Source organism: Vigna unguiculata, chromosome 8 (genome assembly GCF_037176805.1).
Source record: "Vigna unguiculata cultivar grain cowpea cultivar isolate G323 ecotype 2 chromosome 8, ASM3717680v1, whole genome shotgun sequence".
In the NCBI taxonomy this organism is placed as follows: domain Eukaryota; kingdom Viridiplantae; phylum Streptophyta; class Magnoliopsida; order Fabales; family Fabaceae; genus Vigna; species Vigna unguiculata.
Window position 1 is genome coordinate 17,776,224 of NC_140799.1, and position 26,601 is coordinate 17,802,824.

Sequence of the window (26,601 nt, forward strand, 5' to 3'; positions counted from 1 at the left end):
CTCCTTGGCTTGTCTTGGTGTCATGAATTTCAAAATTTATTTCATGTCTCTCATGCCTCAAATAAACGGAACATTCATCAAGATTGAACGTTTTAAAATGAACCAATGCCCATCTCAAAAGAAGATGACAAGAGTTCGTGGGAGCAATATCACATAATACTTCTTTCACACCTTGTCCTGTACTGAATTTGATCCTTGCTTCATTCGGATGAAAACTTGTTGGTAACTTGAGTTTCTCCACCAATCTTTGGCTTACAGCATTGTTGTCGCTTTCGTAAACGAATGCAACTAAACATGGGTGGCCTTCGATTAAACACCTTGTTCTCTACTGCCTCAAATAAAGGGAACATTCATCAAGATTGAGCGTTCTAAAATGAACCCATGCCCATCTCAAAAGAAGATTACAAGAGTTCGTGGGAGCAATATCACATAATACTTCTTTCACACATTGTGCTGTACTGAATTTGATGCTTGCTTGATTCGGATGAAAGCTTGTAGGTAACTTGAGTTTCTCCACCAATCTTTGGCTTACAACATTGTTGTCGCTTTCGTAAACGAATGCAACTAAACATGGGTGGCCTTCGATTAAACACCTTGTTCTCTACTACCTTTTTCATAATCTTTTTCTTTACTTCCTTTTCTTTTTCTTCAATTTTCCTTCCTTCTGCACTTTATTTTTCTTCTTTTTCAATCTTTCTTTTTCTATTTTCTCCTTCAACGTATGTTGATCCTTCTTGGCTTCTCTTGGTGTCAGAAATTTCAACTTCATTTCATGTCCCTCATGCCTCAAATAAAGGGAACGTTCATCAAGATTGAGCATTGTAAAATGAAGCCATGCCCATCTCAAAAGAAGATGACAAGGGTTCCTGGGAGCAATATCACATAATACTTCTTTCACACATTGTGTTGTACTGAATTTGATCCTTGCTTGATTCGGATGAAAGCTTGTTGGTAATTTGAGTTTTTCACCAATCTTTGGCTTACAACATTGTTGTCGCTTTCATAAACGAATGCAACTAAACATGTGTGGCCTTCGATTAAACACCTTGTTCTCTACTACCTTTTCCATAATCTTTTTCTTTACTTCCTTTTCTTTTTCTTCAATTTCCCTTCCTTCTACAGTTTATATTTCTTCTTTTTCTATTCATTCTTTTTCTATTTTCTCCTTCAACGTATGTTGATCCTCCTTGGCTTGTCTTGGTGTCATGAATTTCAAAATTTATTTCATGTCCCTCATGCCTCAAATAAAGGGAACATTCATCAAAATTGAGCGTTTTAAAATGAACCCATGCCCATCTCAAAAGAAGATGACAAGAGTTCGTGGGAGCAATATCACATAATACTTTTTATACATATTGTCCTATAGTGAATTTGATTCTTGCTTGATTCGGATGAAAGCTTGTAGGTAACTTGAGTTTCTCCACCAATCTTTGGCTTACAACATTGTTGTCGCTTTCGTAAACGAATGCAACTAAACATGGGTGGCCTTCGATTAAACACCTTGTTCTCTACTGCCTCAAATAAAGGGAACATTCATCAAGATTGAGCGTTCTAAAATGAACCCATGCCCATCTCAAAAGAAGATTACAAGAGTTCGTGGGAGCAATATCACATAATACTTCTTTCACACATTGTGCTGTACTGAATTTGATCCTTGCTTGATTCGGATGAAAGCTTGTAGGTAACTTGAGTTTCTCCACCAATCTTTGGCTTACAACATTGTTGTCGCTTTCGTGAACGAATGCAAATAAACATGGGTGGCCTTCGATTAAACACCTTGTTCTCTACTCTCTTTTTCATAATCTTTTTCTTTACTTCCTTTTCTTTTTCTTCAATTTTCCTTCCTTCTGCACTTTATTTTTCTTCTTTTTCAATCTTTCTTTTTCTATTTTCTCCTTCAACGTATGTTGATCCTTCTTGGCTTCTCTTGGTGTCAGAAATTTCAACTTCATTTCATGTCCCTCATGCCTCAAATAAAGGGAACGTTCATCAAGATTGAGCATTGTAAAATGAAGCCATGCCCATCTCAAAAGAAGATGACAAGGGTTCCTGGGAGCAATATCACATAATACTTCTTTCACACATTGTGTTGTACTGAATTTGATCCTTGCTTGATTCGGATGAAAGCTTGTTGGTAATTTGAGTTTTTCACCAATCTTTGGCTTACAACATTGTTGTCGCTTTCATAAACGAATGCAACTAAACATGTGTGGCCTTCGATTAAACACCTTGTTCTCTACTACCTTTTCCATAATCTTTTTCTTTACTTCCTTTTCTTTTTCTTCAATTTCCCTTCCTTCTACAGTTTATATTTCTTCTTTTTCTATTCATTCTTTTTCTATTTTCTCCTTCAACGTATGTTGATCCTCCTTGGCTTGTCTTGGTGTCATGAATTTCAAAATTTATTTCATGTCTCTCATGCCTCAAATAAACGGAACATTCATCAAGATTGAACGTTTTAAAATGAACCAATGCCCATCTCAAAAGAAGATGACAAGAGTTCGTGGGAGCAATATCACATAATACTTATTTCACACCTTGTCCTGTACTGAATTTGATCCTTGCTTCATTCGGATGAAAACTTGTTGGTAACTTGAGTTTCTCCACCAATCTTTGGCTTACAGCATTGTTGTCGCTTTCGTAAACGAATGCAACTAAACATGGGTGGCCTTCGATTAAACACCTCGTTCTCTACTGCCTCAAATAAAGGGACCATTCATCAAGATTGAGCGTTTTAAAATGAACCCATGCCCATCTCAAAAGAAGATTACAAGAGTTCGTGGGAGCAATATCACATAATACTTCTTTCACACATTGTCTTGTACTGAATTTGATCCTTGCTTGATTCAGATGAAAGCTTGTTGGTAACTTGAGTTTCTCCACCAATCTTTGGCTTACAACATTGTTGTCGCTTTCATAAACGAGTGCAACTAAACATGGGTGGCCTTCGATTAAACACCTTGTTCTCTACTACCTTTTCCATAATCTATTTCTTTACTTCCTTTTCTTTTTCTTCAATTTCCCTTCCTTCTGCAGTTTATTTTTCTTCTTTTTCTATTCTTTCTTTTTCTATTTTCTCCTTCAACGTATGTTGATCCTTCTTGGCTTCTCTTGGTGTCAGAAATTTCAACTTCATTTCATGTCCCTCATGCATCAAATAAAGGGAACGTTCATCAAGATTGAGCATTGTAAAATGAAGCCATGCCCATCTCAAAAGAAGATGACAAGGGTTCGTAGGAGCAATATCACATAATACTTCTTTCACACATTGTCTTGTACTGAATTTGATCCTTGCTTGATTCGGATGAAAGCTTGTTGGTAATTTGAGTTTTTCACCAATCTTTGCTTACAACATTGTTGTCGCTTTCATAAACGAATGCAACTAAACATGGGTGGCCTTCGATTAAACACCTTGTTCTCTACTACCTTTTCCATAATCTTTTTCTTTACTTCCTTTTCTTTTTCTTCAATTTCCCTTCCTTTACAGTTTATATTTCTTCTTTTTCTATTCATTCTTTTTCTATTTTCTCCTTCAACGTATGTTGATCCTCCTTGGCTTGTCTTGGTGTCATGAATTTCAAAATTTATTTCATGTCCCTCATGCCTCAAATAAAGGGAACTTTCATCAAGATTGAACGTTTTAAAATGAACCAATGCCCATCTCAAAAGAAGATGACAAGAGTTCGTGGGAGCAATATCACATAATACTTTTTATACATATTGTCCTATAGTGAATTTGATTCTTGCTTGATTCGGATGAAAGCTTGTAGGGAACTTGAGTTTCTCCACCAATCTTTGGCTTACAACATTGTTGTCGCTTTCGTAAACGAATGCAACTAAACATGGGTGGCCTTCGATTAAACACCTTGTTCTCTACAACCTTTTTCATAATCTTTTTCTTTACTTCCTTTTCTTTTTCTTCAATTTCCCTTCCTTCTGCACTTTATTTTTCTTCTTCTTCTATTCTTTCTTTTTCTATTTTCTCTTTCAACGTATGTTGATCCTTCTTGGCTTCTGTTGGTGTTAGAAATTTCAACTTCATTTCATGTCCCTCATGCCTCAAATAAAGGGACCATTCATCAAGATTGAGCGTTTTAAAATGAACCCGTGGCCATCTCAAAAGAAGATGACAAGAGTTCGTGGGAGCAATATCACATAATACTTCCTTCACACATTGTCTTGTACTGAATTTCATCCTTGCTTGATTCAGATGAAAGCTTGTTGGTAACTTGAGTTTCTCCACCAATCTTTGGCTTACAACATTGTTGTCGCTTTCATAAACGAGTGCAACTAAACATGGGTGGCCTTCGATTAAACACCTTGTTCTCTACTACCTTTTTCATAATCTTTTTCTTTACTTCCTTTTCTTTTTCTTCAATTTTCCTTCCTTGTGCACTTTATTTTTCTTCTTTTTCAATCTTTCTTTTTCTATTTTCTCCTTCAACGTATGTTGATCCTTTTTGGCTTCTCTTGGTGTCAGAAATTTCAACTTCATTTCATGTCCCTCATGCCTCAAATAAAGGGAACGTTCATCAAGATTGAGCATTGTAAAATGAAGCCATGCCCATCTCAAAAGAACATGACAAGGGTTCGTGGGAGAAATATCACATAATACTTCTTTCACACATTGTGTTGTACTGAATTTGATCCTTGCTTGATTCGGATGAAAGCTTGTTGGTAATTTGAGTTTTTCACCAATCTTTGGCTTACAACATTGTTGTCGCTTTCATAAACGAATGCAACTAAACATGGGTGGCCTTCGATTAAACACCTTGTTCTCTACTACCTTTTCCATAATCTTTTTCTTTACTTCCTTTTCTTTTTCTTCAATTTCCCTTCCTTCTGCAGTTTATTTTTCTTCTTTTTCTATTCTTTCTTTTTCTATTTTCTCCTTCACCGTATGTTGATCCTTCTTAGCTTGTCCTTGTGTCATAAATTTCATTTTTATTTCATGTCCCTCATTCCTCAAATAAAGGGAACGTTCATCAAAATTGAGCGTTTTAAAATGAACCCATGCCCATCTCAAAAGAAGATGACAAGAGTTCGTGGGAGCAATATCACATAATACTTTTTATACATATTGTCCTATAGTGAATTTGATTCTTGCTTGATTCGGATGAAAGCTTGTAGGGAACTTGAGTTTCTCCACCAATCTTTGGCTTACAACATTGTTGTCGCTTTCGTAAACGAATGCAACTAAACATGGGTGGCCTTCGATTAAACACCTTGTTCTCTACTGCCTCAAATAAAGTGAACATTCATCAAGATTGAGCGTTCTAAAATGAACCCATGCCCATCTCAAAAGAAGATTACAAGAGTTCGTGGGAGCAATATCACATAATACTTCTTTCACACATTGTGCTGTACTGAATTTGATCCTTGCTTGATTCGGATGAAAGCTTGTAGGTAACTTGAGTTTCTCCACCAATCTTTGGCTTACAACATTGTTGTCGCTTTCGTGAACGAATGCAAATAAACATGGGTGGCCTTCGATTAAACACCTTGTTCTCTACTCTCTTTTTCATAATCTTTTTCTTTACTTCCTTTTCTTTTTCTTCAATTTTCCTTCCTTCTGCACTTTATTTTTCTTCTTTTTCAATCTTTCTTTTTCTATTTTCTCCTTCAACGTATGTTGATCCTTCTTGGCTTCTCTTGGTGTCAGAAATTTCAACTTCATTTCATGTCCCTCATGCCTCAAATAAAGGGAACGTTCATCAAGATTGAGCATTGTAAAATGAAGCCATGCCCATCTCAAAAGAAGATGACAAGGGTTCCTGGGAGCAATATCACATAATACTTCTTTCACACATTGTGTTGTACTGAATTTGATCCTTGCTTGATTCGGATGAAAGCTTGTTGGTAATTTGAGTTTTTCACCAATCTTTGGCTTACAACATTGTTGTCGCTTTCATAAACGAATGCAACTAAACATGTGTGGCCTTCGATTAAACACCTTGTTCTCTACTACCTTTTCCATAATCTTTTTCTTTACTTCCTTTTCTTTTTCTTCAATTTCCCTTCCTTCTACAGTTTATATTTCTTCTTTTTCTATTCATTCTTTTTCTATTTTCTCCTTCAACGTATGTTGATCCTCCTTGGCTTGTCTTGGTGTCATGAATTTCAAAATTTATTTCATGTCTCTCATGCCTCAAATAAACGGAACATTCATCAAGATTGAACGTTTTAAAATGAACCAATGCCCATCTCAAAAGAAGATGACAAGAGTTCGTGGGAGCAATATCACATAATACTTATTTCACACCTTGTCCTGTACTGAATTTGATCCTTGCTTCATTCGGATGAAAACTTGTTGGTAACTTGAGTTTCTCCACCAATCTTTGGCTTACAGCATTGTTGTCGCTTTCGTAAACGAATGCAACTAAACATGGGTGGCCTTCGATTAAACACCTCGTTCTCTACTGCCTCAAATAAAGGGACCATTCATCAAGATTGAGCGTTTTAAAATGAACCCATGCCCATCTCAAAAGAAGATTACAAGAGTTCGTGGGAGCAATATCACATAATACTTCTTTCACACATTGTCTTGTACTGAATTTGATCCTTGCTTGATTCAGATGAAAGCTTGTTGGTAACTTGAGTTTCTCCACCAATCTTTGGCTTACAACATTGTTGTCGCTTTCATAAACGAGTGCAACTAAACATGGGTGGCCTTCGATTAAACACCTTGTTCTCTACTACCTTTTCCATAATCTATTTCTTTACTTCCTTTTCTTTTTCTTCAATTTCCCTTCCTTCTGCAGTTTATTTTTCTTCTTTTTCTATTCTTTCTTTTTCTATTTTCTCCTTCAACGTATGTTGATCCTTCTTGGCTTCTCTTGGTGTCAGAAATTTCAACTTCATTTCATGTCCCTCATGCATCAAATAAAGGGAACGTTCATCAAGATTGAGCATTGTAAAATGAAGCCATGCCCATCTCAAAAGAAGATGACAAGGGTTCGTAGGAGCAATATCACATAATACTTCTTTCACACATTGTCTTGTACTGAATTTGATCCTTGCTTGATTCGGATGAAAGCTTGTTGGTAATTTGAGTTTTTCACCAATCTTTGCTTACAACATTGTTGTCGCTTTCATAAACGAATGCAACTAAACATGGGTGGCCTTCGATTAAACACCTTGTTCTCTACTACCTTTTCCATAATCTTTTTCTTTACTTCCTTTTCTTTTTCTTCAATTTCCCTTCCTTTACAGTTTATATTTCTTCTTTTTCTATTCATTCTTTTTCTATTTTCTCCTTCAACGTATGTTGATCCTCCTTGGCTTGTCTTGGTGTCATGAATTTCAAAATTTATTTCATGTCCCTCATGCCTCAAATAAAGGGAACTTTCATCAAGATTGAACGTTTTAAAATGAACCAATGCCCATCTCAAAAGAAGATGACAAGAGTTCGTGGGAGCAATATCACATAATACTTTTTATACATATTGTCCTATAGTGAATTTGATTCTTGCTTGATTCGGATGAAAGCTTGTAGGGAACTTGAGTTTCTCCACCAATCTTTGGCTTACAACATTGTTGTCGCTTTCGTAAACGAATGCAACTAAACATGGGTGGCCTTCGATTAAACACCTTGTTCTCTACAACCTTTTTCATAATCTTTTTCTTTACTTCCTTTTCTTTTTCTTCAATTTCCCTTCCTTCTGCACTTTATTTTTCTTCTTCTTCTATTCTTTCTTTTTCTATTTTCTCTTTCAACGTATGTTGATCCTTCTTGGCTTCTGTTGGTGTTAGAAATTTCAACTTCATTTCATGTCCCTCATGCCTCAAATAAAGGGACCATTCATCAAGATTGAGCGTTTTAAAATGAACCCGTGGCCATCTCAAAAGAAGATGACAAGAGTTCGTGGGAGCAATATCACATAATACTTCCTTCACACATTGTCTTGTACTGAATTTCATCCTTGCTTGATTCAGATGAAAGCTTGTTGGTAACTTGAGTTTCTCCACCAATCTTTGGCTTACAACATTGTTGTCGCTTTCATAAACGAGTGCAACTAAACATGGGTGGCCTTCGATTAAACACCTTGTTCTCTACTACCTTTTTCATAATCTTTTTCTTTACTTCCTTTTCTTTTTCTTCAATTTTCCTTCCTTTTGCACTTTATTTTTCTTCTTTTTCAATCTTTCTTTTTCTATTTTCTCCTTCAACGTATGTTGATCCTTTTTGGCTTCTCTTGGTGTCAGAAATTTCAACTTCATTTCATGTCCCTCATGCCTCAAATAAAGGGAACGTTCATCAAGATTGAGCATTGTAAAATGAAGCCATGCCCATCTCAAAAGAACATGACAAGGGTTCGTGGGAGAAATATCACATAATACTTCTTTCACACATTGTGTTGTACTGAATTTGATCCTTGCTTGATTCGGATGAAAGCTTGTTGGTAATTTGAGTTTTTCACCAATCTTTGGCTTACAACATTGTTGTCGCTTTCATAAACGAATGCAACTAAACATGGGTGGCCTTCGATTAAACACCTTGTTCTCTACTACCTTTTCCATAATCTTTTTCTTTACTTCCTTTTCTTTTTCTTCAATTTCCCTTCCTTCTGCAGTTTATTTTTCTTCTTTTTCTATTCTTTCTTTTTCTATTTTCTCCTACACCGTATGTTGATCCTTCTTAGCTTGTCCTTGTGTCATAAATTTCATTTTTATTTCATGTCCCTCATTCCTCAAATAAAGGGAACGTTCATCAAAATTGAGCGTTTTAAAATGAACCCATGCCCATCTCAAAAGAAGATGACAAGAGTTCGTGGGAGCAATATCACATAATACTTTTTATACATATTGTCCTATAGTGAATTTGATTCTTGCTTGATTCGGATGAAAGCTTGTAGGTAACTTGAGTTTCTCCACCAATCTTTGGCTTACAACATTGTTGTCGCTTTCGTAAACGAATGCAACTAAACATGGGTGGCCTTCGATTAAACACCTTGTTCTCTACTGCCTCAAATAAAGGGAACATTCATCAAGATTGAGCGTTCTAAAATGAACCCATGCCCATCTCAAAAGAAGATTACAAGAATTCGTGGGAGCAATATCACATAATACTTCTTTCACACATTGTGCTGTACTGAATTTGATCCTTGCTTGATTCGGATGAAAGCTTGTAGGTAACTTGAGTTTCTCCACCAATCTTTGGCTTACAACATTGTTGTCGCTTTCGTGAACGAATGCAAATAAACATGGGTGGCCTTCGATTAAACACCTTGTTCTCTACTCTCTTTTTCATAATCTTTTTCTTTACTTCCTTTTCTTTTTCTTCAATTTTCCTTCCTTCTGCACTTTATTTTTCTTCTTTTTCAATCTTTCTTTTTCTATTTTCTCCTTCAACGTATGTTGATCCTTCTTGGCTTCTGTTGGTGTCAGAAATTTCAACTTCATTTCATGTCCCTCATGCCTCAAATAAAGGGAACGTTCATCAAGATTGAGCATTGTAAAATGAAGCCATGCCCATCTCAAAAGAAGATGACAAGGGTTCCTAGGAGCAATATCACATAATACTTCTTTCACACATTGTGTTGTACTGAATTTGATCCTTGCTTGATTCGGATGAAAGCTTGTTGGTAATTTGAGTTTTTCACCAATCTTTGGCTTACAACATTGTTGTCGCTTTCATAAACGAATGCAACTAAACATGTGTGGCCTTCGATTAAACACCTTGTTCTCTACTACCTTTTCCATAATCTTTTTCTTTACTTCCTTTTCTTTTTCTTCAATTTCCCTTCCTTCTACAGTTTATATTTCTTCTTTTTCTATTCATTCTTTTTCTCTTTTCTCCTTCAACGTATGTTGATCCTCCTTGGCTTGTCTTGGTGTCATGAATTTCAAAATTTATTTCATGTCCCTCATGCCTCAAATAAAGGGAACATTCATCAAGATTGAATGTTTTAAAATGAACCAATGCCCATCTCAAAAGAAGATGACAAGAGTTCGTTGGAGCAATATCACATAATACTTCTTTCACACCTTGTCCTGTACTGAATTTGATCCTTGCTTCATTCGGATGAAAGCTTGTTGGTAACTTGAGTTTCTCCACCAATCTTTGGCTTACAGCATTGTTGTCGCTTTCGTAAACGAATGCAACTAAACATGGGTGGCCTTCGATTAAACACCTCGTTCTCTACTGCCTCAAATAAAGGGAACATTCATCAAGATTGAGCGTTCTAAAATGAACCCATGCCCATCTCAAAAGAAGATTACAAGAGTTCGTGGGAGCAATATTACATAATACTTCTTTCACACATTGTGCTGTACTGAATTTGATCCTTGCTTGATTCGGATGAAAGCTTGTAGGTAACTTGAGTTTCTCCACCAATCTTTGGCTTACAACATTGTTGTCGCTTTCGTAAACGAATGCAACTAAACATGGGTGGCCTTCGATTAAACACCTTGTTCTCTACTACCTTTTTCATAATCTTTTTCTTTACTTCCTTTTCTTTTTCTTCAATTTTCCTTCCTTCTGCACTTTATTTTTCTTCTTTTTCAATCTTTCTTTTTCTATTTTCTCCTTCAACGTATGTTGATCCTTCTTGGCTTCTCTTGGTGTCAGAAATTTCAACTTCATTTCATGTCCCTCATGCCTCAAATAAAGGGAACGTTCATCAAGATTGAGCATTGTAAAATGAAGCCATGCCCATCTCAAAAGAAGATGACAAGGGTTCCTGGGAGCAATATCACATAATACTTCTTTCACACATTGTGTTGTACTGAATTTGATCCTTGCTTGATTCGGATGAAAGCTTGTTGGTAATTTGAGTTTCTCCACCAATCTTTGGCTTACAACATTGTTGTCGCTTTCATAAACGAATGCAACTAAACATGTGTGGCCTTCGATTAAATACCTTGTTCTCTACTACCTTTTCCATAATCTTTTTCTTTACTTCCTTTTCTTTTTCTTCAATTTCCCTTCCTTCTGCACTTTATTTTTCTTCTTTTTCAATCTTTCTTTTTCTATTTTCTCTTTCAACGTATGTTGATCCTTCTTGGCTTCTGTTGGTGTCAGAAATTTCAACTTCATTTCATGTCCCTCATGCCTCAAATAAAGGGACCATTCATCAAGATTGAGCGTTTTAAAATGAACCCGTGGCCATCTCAAAAGAAGATGACAAGAGTTCGTGGGAGCAATATCACATAATACTTCTTTCACACATTGTCTTGTACTGAATTTGATCCTTGCTTGATTCAGATGAAAGCTTGTTGGTAACTTGAGTTTCTCCACCAATCTTTGGCTTACAACATTGTTGTCGCTTTCATAAACGAGTGCAACTAACATGGGTGGCCTTCGATTAAACACCTTGTTCTCTACTACCTTTTCCATAATCTATTTCTTTACTTCCTTTTCTTTTTCTTCAATTTCCCTTCCTTCTGCAGTTTATTTTTCTTCTTTTTCTATTCTTTCTTTTTCTATTTTCTCCTTCAACGTGTGTTGATCCTTCTTGGCTTCTCTTGGTGTCAGAAATTTCAACTTCATTTCATGTCCCTCATGCATCAAATAAAGGGAACGTTCATCAAGATTGAGCATTGTAAAATGAAGCCATGCCCATCTCAAAAGAAGATGACAAGGGTTCGTAGGAGCAATATCACATAATACTTCTTTCACACATTGTCTTGTACTGAATTTGATCCTTGCTTGATTCGGATGAAAGCTTGTTGGTAATTTGAGTTTTTCACCAATCTTTGCTTACAACATTGTTGTCGCTTTCATAAACGAATGCAACTAAACATGGGTGGCCTTCGATTAAACACCTTGTTCTCTACTACCTTTTCCATAATCTTTTTCTTTACTTCCTTTTCTTTTTCTTCAATTTCCCTTCCTTCTACAGTTTATATTTCTTCTTTTTCTATTCATTCTTTTTCTATTTTCTCCTTCAACGTATGTTGATCCTCCTTGGCTTGTCTTGGTGTCATGAATTTCAAAATTTATTTCATGTCCCTCATGCCTCAAATAAAGGGAACATTCATCAAGATTGAACGTTTTAAAATGAACCAATGCCCATCTCAAAAGAAGATGACAAGAGTTCGTGGGAGCAATATCACATAATACTTCTTTCACACCTTGTCCTGTATTGAATTTGATCCTTGCTTCATTCGGATGAAAGCTTGTTGGTAACTTGAGTTTCTCCACCAATCTTTGGCTTACAGCATTGTTGTCGCTTTCGTAAACGAATGCAACTAAACATGGGTGGCCTTCGATTAAACACCTCGTTCTCTACTGCCTCAAATAAAGGGAACATTCATCAAGATTGAGCGTTCTAAAATGAACCCATGCCCATCTCAAAAGAAGATTACAAGAGTTCGTGGGAGCAATATTACATAATACTTCTTTCACACATTGTGCTGTACTGAATTTGATCCTTGCTTGATTCGGATGAAAGCTTGTAGGTAACTTGAGTTTCTCCAGCAATCTTTGGCTTACAACATTGTTGTCGCTTTCGTAAACGAATGCAACTAAACATGGGTGGCCTTCGATTAAACACCTTGTTCTCTACTACCTTTTTCATAATCTTTTTCTTTACTTCCTTTTCTTTTTCTTCAATTTTCCTTCCTTCTGCACTTTATTTTTCTTCTTTTTCAATCTTTCTTTTTCTATTTTCTCCTTCAACGTATGTTGATCCTTCTTGGCTTCTCTTGGTGTCAGAAATTTCAACTTCATTTCATGTCCCTCATGCCTCAAATAAAGGGAACGTTCATCAAGATTGAGCATTGTAAAATGAAGCCATGCCCATCTCAAAAGAAGATGACAAGGGTTCCTCGGAGCAATATCACATAATACTTCTTTCACACATTGTGTTGTACTGAATTTGATCCTTGCTTGATTCGGATGAAAGCTTGTTGGTAATTTGAGTTTTTCACCAATCTTTGGCTTACAACATTGTTGTCGCTTTCATAAACGAATGCAACTAAACATGTGTGGCCTTCGATTAAACACCTTGTTCTCTACTACCTTTTCCATAATCTTTTTCTTTACTTCCTTTTCTTTTTCTTCAATTTCCCTTCCTTCTACAGTTTATATTTCTTCTTTTTCTATTCATTCTTTTTCTATTTTCTCCTTCAACGTATGTTGATCCTCCTTGGCTTGTCTTGGTGTCATGAATTTCAAAATTTATTTCATGTCCCTCATGCCTCAAATAAAGGGAACATTCATCAAGATTGAACGTTTTAAAATGAACCAATGCCCATCTCAAAAGAAGATGACAAGAGTTCGTGGGAGCAATATCACATAATACTTCTTTCACACCTTGTCCTGTACTGAATTTGATCCTTGCTTCATTCGGATGAAAGCTTGTTGGTAACTTGAGTTTCTCCACCAATCTTTGGCTTACAGCATTGTTGTCGCTTTCGTAAACGAATGCAACTAAACATGGGTGGCCTTCGATTAAACACCTTGTTCTCTACTACCTTTTTCATAATCTTTTTCTTTACTTCCTTTTCTTTTTCTTCAATTTTCCTTCCTTCTGCACTTTATTTTTCTTCTTTTTCAATCTTTCTTTTTCTATTTTCTCCTTCAACGTATGTTGATCCTTCTTGGCTTCTCTTGGTGTCAGAAATTTCAACTTCATTTCATGTCCCTCATGCCTCAAATAAAGGGAACGTTCATCAAGATTGAGCATTGTAAAATGAAGCCATGCCCATCTCAAAAGAAGATGACAAGGGTTCCTGGGAGCAATATCACATAATACTTCTTTCACACATTGTGTTGTACTGAATTTGATCCTTGCTTGATTCGGATGAAAGCTTGTTGGTAATTTGAGTTTTTCACCAATCTTTGGCTTACAACATTGGTGTCGCTTTCATAAACGAATGCAACTAAACATGTGTGGCCTTCGATTAAACACCTTGTTCTCTACTACCTTTTCCATAATCTTTTTCTTTACTTCCTTTTCTTTTTCTTCAATTTCCCTTCCTTCTACAGTTTATATTTCTTCTTTTTCTATTCATTCTTTTTCTATTTTCTCCTTCAACGTATGTTGATCCTCCTTGGCTTGTCTTGGTGTCATGAATTTCAAAATTTATTTCATGTCCCTCATGCCTCAAATAAAGGGAACATTCATCAAGATTGAACGTTTTAAAATGAACCAATGCCCATCTCAAAAGAAGATGACAAGAGTTCGTGGGAGCAATATCACATAATACTTCTTTCACACATTGTGTTGTACTGAATTTGATCCTTGCTTGATTCGGATGAAAGCTTGTTGGTAATTTGAGTTTCTCCACCAATCTTTGGCTTACAACATTGTTGTCGCTTTCATAAACGAGTGCAACTAAACATGGGTGGCCTTCGATTAAACACCTTGTTCTCTACTACCTTTTCCATAATCTATTTCTTTACTTCCTTTTCTTTTTCTTCAATTTCCCTTCCTTCTGCAGTTTATTTTTCTTCTTTTTCTATTCTTTCTTTTTCTATTTTCTCCTTCAACGTATGTTGATCCTTCTTGGCTTCTCTTGGTGTCAGAAATTTCAACTTCATTTCATGTCCCTCATGTATCAAATAAAGGGAACGTTCATCAAGATTGAGCATTGTAAAATGAAGCCATGCCCATCTCAAAAGAAGATGACAAGGGTTCGTGGGAGCAATATCACATAATACTTCTTTCACACATTGTGTTGTACTGAATTTGATCCTTGCTTGATTCGGATGAAAGCTTGTTGGTAATTTGAGTTTTTCACCAATCTTTGGCTTACAACATTGTTGTCGCTTTCATAAACGAATGCAACTAAACATGTGTGGCCTTCGATTAAACACCTTGTTCTCTACTACCTTTTCCATAATCTTTTTCTTTACTTCCTTTTCTTTTTCTTCAATTTCCCTTCCTTCTACAGTTTATATTTCTTCTTTTTCTATTCATTCTTTTTCTATTTTCTCCTTCAACGTATGTTGATCCTCCTTGGCTTGTCTTGGTGTCATGAATTTCAAAATTTATTTCATGTCCCTCATGCCTCAAATAAAGGGAACATTCATCAAGATTGAACGTTTTAAAATGAACCAATGCCCATCTCAAAAGAAGATGACAAGAGTTCGTGGGAGCAATATCACATAATACTTCTTTCACACCTTGTCCTGTACTGAATTTGATCCTTGCTTCATTCGGATGAAAGCTTGTTGGTAACTTGAGTTTCTCCACCAATCTTTGGCTTACAGCATTGTTGTCGCTTTCGTAAACGAATGCAACTAAACATGGGTGGCCATCGACTAAACACCTCGTTCTCTACTACCTCAAATAAAGGGAACATTCATCAAGATTGAGCGTTCTAAAATGAACCCATGCCCATCTCAAAAGAAGATTACAAGAGTTCGTGGGAGCAATATTACATAATACTTCTTTCAAACATTGTGCTGTACTGAATTTGATCCTTGCTTGATTCGGATGAAAGCTTGTAGGTAACTTGAGTTTCTCCAGCAATCTTTGGCTTACAACATTGTTGTCGCTTTCGTAAACGAATGCAACTAAACATGGGTGGCCTTCGATTAAACACCTTGTTCTCTACTACCTTTTTCATAATCTTTTTCTTTACTTCCTTTTCTTTTTCTTCAATTTTCCTTCCTTCTGCACTTTATTTTTCTTCTTTTTCAATCTTTCTTTTTCTATTTTCTCCTTCAACGTATGTTGATCCTTCTTGGCTTCTCTTGGTGTCAGAAATTTCAACTTCATTTCATGTCCCTCATGCCTCAAATAAAGGGAACGTTCATCAAGATTGAGCATTGTAAAATGAAGCCATGCCCATCTCAAAAGAAGATGACAAGGGTTCCTGGGAGCAATATCACATAATACTTCTTTCACACATTGTGTTGTACTGAATTTGATCCTTGCTTGATTCGGATGAAAGCTTGTTGGTAATTTGAGTTTTTCACCAATCTTTGGCTTACAACATTGTTGTCGCTTTCATAAACGAATGCAACTAAACATGTGTGGCCTTCGATTAAACACCTTGTTCTCTACTACCTTTTCCATAATCTTTTTCTTTACTTCCTTTTCTTTTTCTTCAATTTCCCTTCCTTCTACAGTTTATATTTCTTCTTTTTCTATTCATTCTTTTTCTATTTTCTCCTTCAACGTATGTTGATCCTCCTTGGCTTGTCTTGGTGTCATGAATTTCAAAATTTATTTCATGTCCCTCATGCCTCAAATAAAGGGAACATTCATCAAGATTGAACGTTTTAAAATGAACCAATGCCCATCTCAAAAGAAGATGACAAGAGTTCGTGGGAGCAATATCACATAATACTTCTTTTACACATTGTGTTGTACTGAATTTGATCCTTGCTTGATTCGGATGAAAGCTTGTTGGTAATTTGAGTTTCTCCACCAATCTTTGGCTTACAACATTGTTGTCGCTTTCATAAACGAGTGCAACTAAACATGGGTGGCCTTCGATTAAACACCTTGTTCTCTACTACCTTTTCCATAATCTATTTCTTTACTTCCTTTTCTTTTTCTTCAATTTCCCTTCCTTCTGCAGTTTATTTTTCTTCTTTTTCTATTCTTTCTTTTTCTATTTTCTCCTTCAACGTATGTTGATCCTTCTTGGCTTCTCTTGGTGTCAGAAATTTCAACTTCATTTCATGTCCCTCATGCATCAAATAAAGGGAACGTTCATCAAGATTGAGCATTGTAAAATGAAGCCATGCCCATCTCAAAAGAAGATGACAAGGGTTCGTGGGAGCAATATCACATAATACTTCTTTCACACATTGTGTTGTACTGAATTTGATCCTTGCTTGATTCGGATGAAAGCTTGTTGGTAATTTGAGTTTTTCACCAATCTTTGGCTTACAACATTGTTGTCGCTTTCATAAACGAATGCAACTAAACATGTGTGGCCTTCGATTAAACACCTTGTTCTCTACTACCTTTTCCATAATCTTTTTCTTTACTTCCTTTTCTTTTTCTTCAATTTCCCTTCCTTCTACAGTTTATATTTCTTCTTTTTCTATTCATTCTTTTTCTATTTTCTCCTTCAACGTATGTTGATCCTCCTTGGCTTGTCTTGGTGTCATGAATTTCAAAATTTATTTCATGTCCCTCATGCCTCAAATAAAGGGAACATTCATCAAGATTGAACGTTTTAAAATGAACCAATGCCCATCTCAAAAGAAGATGACAAGAGTTCGTGGGAGCAATATCACATAATACTTCTTTCACACCTTGTCCTGTACTGAATTTGATCCTTGCTTCATTCGGATGAAAGCTTGTTGGTAACTTGAGTTTCTCCACCAATCTTTGGCTTACAGCATTGTTGTCGCTTTCGTAAACGAATGCAACTAAACATGGGTGGCCATCGATTAAACACCTCGTTCTCTACTACCTCAAATAAAGGGAACATTCATCAAGATTGAGCGTTCTAAAATGAACCCATGCCCATCTCAAAAGAAGATTACAAGAGTTCGTGGGAGCAATATTACATAATACTTCTTTCAAACATTGTGCTGTACTGAATTTGATCCTTGCTTGATTCGGATGAAAGCTTGTAGGTAACTTGAGTTTCTCCAGCAATCTTTGGCTTACAACATTGTTGTCGCTTTCGTAAACGAATGCAACTAAACATGGGTGGCCTTCGATTAAACACCTTGTTCTCTACTACCTTTTTCATAATCTTTTTCTTTACTTCCTTTTCTTTTTCTTCAATTTTCCTTCCTTCTGCACTTTATTTTTCTTCTTTTTCAATCTTTCTTTTTCTATTTTCTCCTTCAACGTATGTTGATCCTTCTTGGCTTCTCTTGGTGTCAGAAATTTCAACTTCATTTCATGTCCCTCATGCCTCAAATAAAGGGAACGTTCATCAAGATTGAGCATTGTAAAATGAAGCCATGCCCATCTCAAAAGAAGATGACAAGGGTTCCTGGGAGCAATATCACATAATACTTCTTTCACACATTGTGTTGTACTGAATTTGATCCTTGCTTGATTCGGATGAAAGCTTGTTGGTAATTTGAGTTTTTCACCAATCTTTGGCTTACAACATTGTTGTCGCTTTCATAAACGAATGCAACTAAACATGTGTGGCCTTCGATTAAACACCTTGTTCTCTACTACCTTTTCCATAATCTTTTTCTTTACTTCCTTTTCTTTTTCTTCAATTTCCCTTCCTTCTACAGTTTATATTTCTTCTTTTTCTATTCATTCTTTTTCTATTTTCTCCTTCAACGTATGTTGATCCTCCTTGGCTTGTCTTGGTGTCATGAATTTCAAAATTTATTTCATGTCCCTCATGCCTCAAATAAAGGGAACATTCATCAAGATTGAACGTTTTAAAATGAACCAATGCCCATCTCAAAAGAAGATGACAAGAGTTCGTGGGAGCAATATCACATAATACTTCTTTTACACATTGTGTTGTACTGAATTTGATCCTTGCTTCATTCAGATGAAAGCTTGTTGGTAACTTGAGTTTCTCCACCAATCTTTGGCTTACAGCATTGTTGTCGCTTTCGTAAACAAATGCAACTAAACATGGGTGGCCTTCGATTAAACACCTTGTTCTCTACTGCCTCAAATAAAGGGAACATTCATCAAGATTGAGCGTTCTAAAATGAACCCATGCCCATCTCAAAAGAAGATTACAAGAGTTCGTGGGAGCAATATCACATAATACTTCTTTCACACATTGTGTTGTACTGAATTTGATCCTTGCTTGATTCGGATGAAAGCTTGTAGGTAACTTGAGTTTCTCCAGCAATCTTTGGCTTACAACATTGTTGTCGCTTTCGTAAACGAATGCAACTAAACATGGGTGGCCTTCGATTAAACACCTTGTTCTCTACTACCTTTTTCATAATCTTTTTCTTTACTTCCTTTTCTTTTTCTTCAATTTTCCTTCCTTCTGCACTTTATTTTTCTTCTTTTTCAATCTTTCTTTTTCTATTTTCTCCTTCAACGTATGTTGATCCTTCTTGGCTTCTCTTGGTGTCAGAAATTTCAACTTCATTTCATGTCCCTCATGCCTCAAATAAAGGTAACGTTCATCAAGATTGAGCATTGTAAAATGAAGCCATGCCCATCTCAAAAGAAGATGACAAGGGTTCGTGGGAGAAATATCACATAATACTTCTTTCACACATTGTGTTGTACTGAATTTGATCCTTGCTTGATTCGGATGAAAGCTTGTTGGTAATTTGAGTTTTTCACCAATCTTTGGCTTACAACATTGTTGTCGCTTTCATAAACGAATGCAACTAAACATGGGTGGCCTTCGATTAAACACCTTGTTCTCTACTACCTTTTCCATAATCTTTTTCTTTACTTCCTTTTCTTTTTCTTCAATTTCCCTTCCTTCTGCAGTTTATTTTTCTTCTTTTTCTATTCTTTCTTTTTCTATTTTCTCCTTCACCGTATGTTGATCCTTCTTAGCTTGTCCTTGTGTCATAAATTTCAACTTTATTTCATGTCCCTCATTCCTCAAATAAAAGGAACGTTCATCAAAATTGAGCGTTTTAAAATGAACCCATGCCCATCTCAAAAGAAGATAAGAAGAGTTCGTGGGAGCAATATCACATAATACTTTTTATACATATTGTCCTATAGTGAATTTGATTCTTGCTTGATTCGGTTGAAAGCTTGTAGGTAACTTGAGTTTCTCCACCAATCTTTGGCTTACAACATTGTTGTCGCTTTCGTAAACGAATGCAACTAAACATGGGTGGCCTTCGATTAAACACCTTGTTCTCTACAACCTTTTTCATAATCTTTTTCTTTACTTCCTTTTCTTTTTCTTCAATTTCCCTTCCTTCTCCACTTTATTTTTCTTCTTTTTCTATTCTTTCTTTTTCTATTTTCTCTTTCAACGTATGTTGATCCTTCTTGGCTTCTGTTGGTGTTAGAAATTTCAACTTCATTTCATGTCCCTCATGCCTCAAATAAAGGGACCATTCATCAAGATTGAGCGTTTTAAAATGAACCCGTGGCCATCTCAAAAGAAGATGACAAGAGTTCGTGGGAGCAATATCACATAATACTTCCTTCACACATTGTCTTGTACTGAATTTGATCCTTGCTTGATTCAGATGAAAGCTTGTTGGTAACTTGAGTTTCTCCACCAATCTTTGGCATACAACATTGTTGTCGCTTTCATAAACGAGTGCAACTAAACATGGGTGGCCTTCGATTAAACACCTTGTTCTCTACTACCTTTTTCATAATCTTTTTCTTTACTTCCTTTTCTTTTTCTTCAATTTTCCTTCCTTTTGCACTTTATTTTTGTTCTTTTTCAATCTTTCTTTTTCTATTTTCTCCTTCAACGTATGTTGATCCTTCTTGGCTTCTCTTGGTGTCAGAAATTTCAACTTTATTTCATGTCCCTCATGCATCAAAGAAAGGGAACGTTCATCAAGATTGAGCATTGTAAAATGAAGCCATGCCCATCTCAAAAGAAGATGACAAGGGTTCCTGGGAGCAATATCACATAATACTTCTTTCACACATTGTCTTGTACTGAATTTGATCCTTGCTTGATTCGGATGAAAGCTTGTTGGTAATTTGAGTTTTTCACCAATCTTTGCTTACAACATTGTTGTCGCTTTCATAAACGAATGCAACTAAACATGGGTGGCCTTCGATTAAACACCTTGTTCTCTACTACCTTTTCCATAATCTTTTTCTTTACTTCCTTTTCTTTTTCTTCAATTTCCCTTCCTTCTACAGTTTATATTTCTTCTTTTTCTATTCATTCTTTTTCTATTTTCTCCTTCAACGTATGTTGATCATCCTTGGCTTGTCTTGGTGTCATCAATTTCAAAATTTATTTCATGTCCCTCATGCCTCAAATAAAGGGAACATTCATCAAGATTGAGCGTTTTAAAATGAACCAATGCCCATCTCAAAAGAAGATGACAAGAGTTCGTGGGAGCAATATCACATAATACTTCTTTCACACCTTGTCCTGTACTGAATTTGATCCTTGCTTCATTCGGATGAAAGCTTGTTGGTAACTTGAGTTTCTCCACCAATCTTTGGCTTACAGCATTGTTGTCGCTTTCGTAAACGAATGCAACTAAACATGGGTGGCCTTCGATTAAACACCTTGTTCTCTACTGCCTCAATAAAAGGGAACATTCATCAAGATTGAGCGTTCTAAAATGAACCCATGCCTATCTCAAAAGAAGATTACAAGAGTTCGTGGGAGCAATATCACATAATACTTCTTTCACACATTGTGCTGTACTGAATTTGATCCTTGCTTGATTCGGATGAAAGCTTGTAGGTAACTTGAGTTTCTCCACCAATCTTTGGCTTACAACATTGTTGTCGCTTTCGTAAACGAATGCAACTAAACATGGGTGGCCTTCGATTAAACACCTTGTTCTCTACTACCTTTTTCATAATCTTTTTCTTTACTTCCTTTTCTTTTTCTTCAATTTTCCTTCCTTCTGCACTTTATCTTTCTTCTTTTTCAATCTTTCTTTTTCTATTTTCTCCTTCAACGTATGTTGATCCTTCTTGGCTTCTCTTGGTGTCAGAAATTTCAACTTCATTTCATGTCCCTCATGCCTCAAATAAAGGGAACGTTCATCAAGATTGAGCATTGTAAAATGAAGCCATGCCCATCTCAAAAGAAGATGACAAGGGTTCCTGGGAGCAATATCACATAATACTTCTTTCACACATTGTGTTGTACTGAATTTGATCCTTGCTTGATTCGGATGAAAGCTTGTTGGTAATTTGAGTTTTTCACCAATCTTTGGCTTACAACATTGTTGTCGCTTTCATAAACGAATGCAACTAAACATGTGTGGCCTTCGATTAAACACCTTGTTCTCTACTACCTTTTCCATAATCTTTTTCTTTACTTCCTTTTCTTTTTCTTCAATTTCCCTTCCTTCTGCACTTTATTTTTCTTCTTTTTCAATCTTTCTTTTTCTATTTTCTCTTTCAACGTATGTTGATCCTTCTTGGCTTCTGTTGGTGTCAGAAATTTCAACTTCATTTCATGTCCCTCATGCCTCAAATAAAGGGACCATTCATCAAGATTGAGCGTTTTAAAATGAACCCGGGGCCATCTCAAAAGAAGATGACAAGAGTTCCTGGGAGCAATATCACATAATACTTCTTTCACACATTGTCCTATACTGAATTTGATTCTTGCTTGATTCAGATGAAAGCTTGTTGGTAACTTGAGTTTCTCCACCAATCTTTGGCTTACAACATTGTTGTCGCTTTCGTAAACGAATGCAACTAAACATGGGTGGCCTTCGGTTAAACAGCTTGTTCTCTACTACCTTTTTCATAATCTTTTTCTTTACTTCCTTTTCTTTTTCTTCAATTTTCCTTCCTTCTACACTTTATTTTTCTTCTTTTTCAATCTTTCTTTTTCTATTTTCTCCTTCAACGTATGTTGATCCTTCTTGGCTTCTCTTGGTGTCAGAAATTTCAACTTTATTTCATGTCCCTCATGCATCAAAGAAAGGGAACGTTCATCAAGATTGAGCATTGTAAAATGAAGCCATGCCCATCTCAAAAGAAGATGACAAGGGTTCGTGGGAGCAATATCACATAATACTTCTTTCACACATTGTGTTGTACTGAATTTGATCCTTGCTTGATTCGGATGAAAGCTTGTTGGTAATTTGAGTTTTTCACCAATCTTTGCTTACAACATTGTTGTCGCTTTCATAAACGAATGCAACTAAACATGGGTGGCCTTCGATTAAACACCTTGTTCTCTACTACCTTTTCCATAATCTTTTTCTTTACTTCCTTTTCTTTTTCTTCAATTTCCCTTCCTTCTACAGTTTATATTTCTTCTTTTTCTATTCATTCTTTTTCTATTTTCTCCTTCAACGTATGTTGATCATCCTTGGCTTGTCTTGGTGTCATCAATTTCAAAATTTATTTCATGTCCCTCATGCCTCAAATAAAGGGAACATTCATCAAGATTGAGCGTTTTAAAATGAACCAATGCCCATCTCAAAAGAAGATGACAAGAGTTCGTGAGAGCAATATCACAGAATACTTCTTTCACACCTTGTCCTGTACTGAATTTGATCCTTGCTTCATTCGGATGAAAGCTTGTTGGTAACTTGAGTTTCTCCACCAATCTTTGGCTTACAGCATTGTTGTCGCTTTCGTAAACGAATGCAACTAAACATGGGTGGCCTTCGATTAAACACCTTGTTCTCTACTGCCTCAATAAAAGGGAACATTCATCAAGATTGAGCGTTCTAAAATGAACCCATGCCTATCTCAAAAGAAGATTACAAGAGTTCGTGGGAGCAATATCACATAATACTTCTTTCACACATTGTGCTGTACTGAATTTGATCCTTGCTTGATTCGGATGAAAGCTTGTAGGTAACTTGAGTTTCTCCACCAATCTTTGGCTTACAACATTGTTGTCGCTTTCGTAAACGAATGCAACTAAACATGGGTGGCCTTCGATTAAACACCTTGTTCTCTACTACCTTTTTCATAATCTTTTTCTTTACTTCCTTTTCTTTTTCTTCAATTTTCCTTCCTTCTGCACTTTATTTTTCTTCTTTTTCAATCTTTCTTTTTCTATTTTCTCTTTCAACGTATGTTGATCCTTCTTGGCTTCTGTTGGTGTCAGAAATTTCAACTTCATTTCATGTCCCTCATGCCTCAAATAAAGGGAGCATTCATCAAGATTGAGCGTTTTAAAATGAACCCGTGGCAATCTCAAAAGAAGATGACAAGAGTTCGTGGGAGCAATATCACATAATACTTCTTTCACACATTGCCTTGTACTGAATTTGATCCTTGCTTGATTCAGATGAAAGCTTGTTGGTAACTTGAGTTTCTCCACCAATCTTTTGCTTACAACATTGTTGTCGCTTTCATAAACGAGTGCAACTAAACATGGGTGGCCTTCGATTAAACACCTTGTTCTCTACTACCTTTTCCATAATCTTTTTCTTTACTTCCTTTTCTTTTTCTTCAATTTCCCTTCCTTCTGCAGTTTATTTTTCTTCTTTTTCTATTCTTTCTTTTTCTATTTTCTCCTTCAACATATGTTGATCCTTCTTGGCTTCTCTTGGTGTCAGAAATTTCAACTTCATTTCATGTCCCTCATGCATCAAATAAAGGGAACGTTCATCAAGATTGAGCATTGTAAAATGAAGCCATGCCCATCTCAAAAGAAGATGACAAGGGTTCGTGGGAGCAATATCACATAATACTTCTTTCACACATTGTCTTGTACTGAATTTGATCCTTGCTTGATTCGGATGAAAGCTTGTTGGTAATTTGAGTTTTTCACCAATCTTTGCTTACAACATTGTTGTCGCTTTCATAAACGAATGCAACTAAACATGGGTGGCCTTCGATTAAACACCTTGTTCTCTACTACCTTTTCCATAATCTTTTTCTTTACTTCCTTTTCTTTTTCTTCAATTTCCCTTCCTTCTGCACTTTATTTTTCTTCTTTTTCAATCTTTCTTTTTCTATTTTCTCTTTCAACGTATGTTGATCCTTCTTGGCTTCTGTTGGTGTCAGAAATTTCAACTTCATTTCATGTCCATCATGCCTCAAATAAAGGGACCATTCATCAAGATTGAGCGTTTTAAAATGAACCCGTGGCCATCTCAAAAGAAGATGACAAGACTTCCTGGGAGCAATATCACATAATACTTCTTTCACACATTGTCCTATACAGAATTTGATTCTTGCTTGATTCAGATGAAAGCTTGTTGGTAACTTGAGTTTCTCCACCAATCTTTGGCTTACAACATTGTTGTCGCTTTCGTAAACGAATGCAACTAAACATGGGTGGCCTTCGGTTAAACAACTTGTCCTCTACTACCTTTTTCATAATCTTTTTCTTTACTTCCTTTTCTTTTTCTTCAATTTTCCTTCCTTCTGCACTTAATTTTTCTTCTTTTTCAATCTTTCTTTTTCTATTTTCTCCTTCAACGTATGTTGATCCTTCTTGGCTTCTCTTGGTGTCAGAAATTTCAACTTCATTTCATGTCCCTCATGCCTCAAATAAAGGCAACGTTCATCAAGATTGAGCATTGTAAAATGAAGCCATGCCCATCTCAAAAGAAGATGACAAGGGTTCCTGGGAGCAATATCACATAATACTTCTTTCACACATTGTGTTGTACTGAATTTGATCCTTGCTTGATTCGGATGAAAGCTTGTTGGTAATTTGAGTTTCTCCACCAATCTTTGGCTTACAACATTGTTGTCGCTTTCATAAACGAATGCAACTAAACATGTGTGGCCTTCGATTAAATACCTTGTTCTCTACTACCTTTTCCATAATCTTTTTCTTTACTTCCTTTTCTTTTTCTTCAATTTCCCTTCCTTCTGCACTTTATTTTTCTTCTTTTTCAATCTTTTTTTTTCTATTTTCTCTTTCAACGTATGTTGATCCTTCTTGGCTTCTGTTGGTGTCAGAAATTTCAACTTCATTTCATGTCCCTCATGCCTCAAATAAAGGGACCATTCATCAAGATTGAGCGTTTTAAAATGAACCCGTGGCCATCTCAAAAGAAGATGACAAGAGTTCGTGGGAGCAATATCACATAATACTTCTTTCACACATTGTCTTGTGCTGAATTTGATCCTTGCTTGATTCAGATGAAAGCTTGTTGGTAACTTGAGTTTCTCCACCAATCTTTGGCTTACAACATTGTTGTCGCTTTCATAAACGAGTGCAACTAAACATGGGTGGCCTTCGATTAAACACCTTGTTCTCTACTACCTTTTCCATAATCTATTTCTTTACTTCCTTTTCTTTTTCTTCAATTTCCCTTCCTTCTGCAGTTTATTTTTCTTCTTTTTCTATTCTTTCTTTTTCTATTTTCTCCTTCAACGTATGTTGATCCTTCTTGGCTTCTCTTGGTGTCAGAAATTTCAACTTCATTTCATGTCCCTCATGCATCAAATAAAGGGAACGTTCATCAAGATTGAGCATTGTAAAATGAAGCCATGCCCATCTCAAAAGAAGATGACAAGGGTTCGTGGGAGCAATATCAAATAATACTTCTTTCACACATTGTCTTGTACTGAATTTGATCCTTGCTTGATTCGGATGAAAGCTTGTTGGTAATTTGAGTTTTTCACCAATCTTTGCTTACAACATTGTTGTCGCTTTCATAAACGAATGCAACTAAACATGGGTGGCCTTCGATTAAACACCTTGTTCTCTACTACCTTTTCCATAATCTTTTTCTTGACTTCCTTTTCTTTTTCTTCAATTTCCCTTCCTTCTACAGTTTATATTTCTTCTTTTTCTATTCATTCTTTTTCTATTTTCTCCTTCAACGTATGTTGATCCTCCTTGGCTTGTCTTGGTGTCATGAATTTCAAAATTTATTTCATGTCCCTCACGCCTCAAATAAAGGGAACATTCATCAAGACTGAGCGTTTTAAAATGAACCAATGCCCATCTCAAAAGAAGATGACAAGAGTTCGAGGGAGCAATATCACATAATACTTCTTTCACACCTTGCCCTGTACTGAATTTGATCCTTGCTTCATTCAGATGAAAGCTTGTTGGTAACTTGAGTTTCTCCACCAATCTTTGGCTTACAGCATTGTTGTCGCTTTCGTAAACGAATGCAACTAAACATGGGTGGCCTTCGATTAAACACCTTGTTCTCTACTGCCTCAAATAAAGGGAACA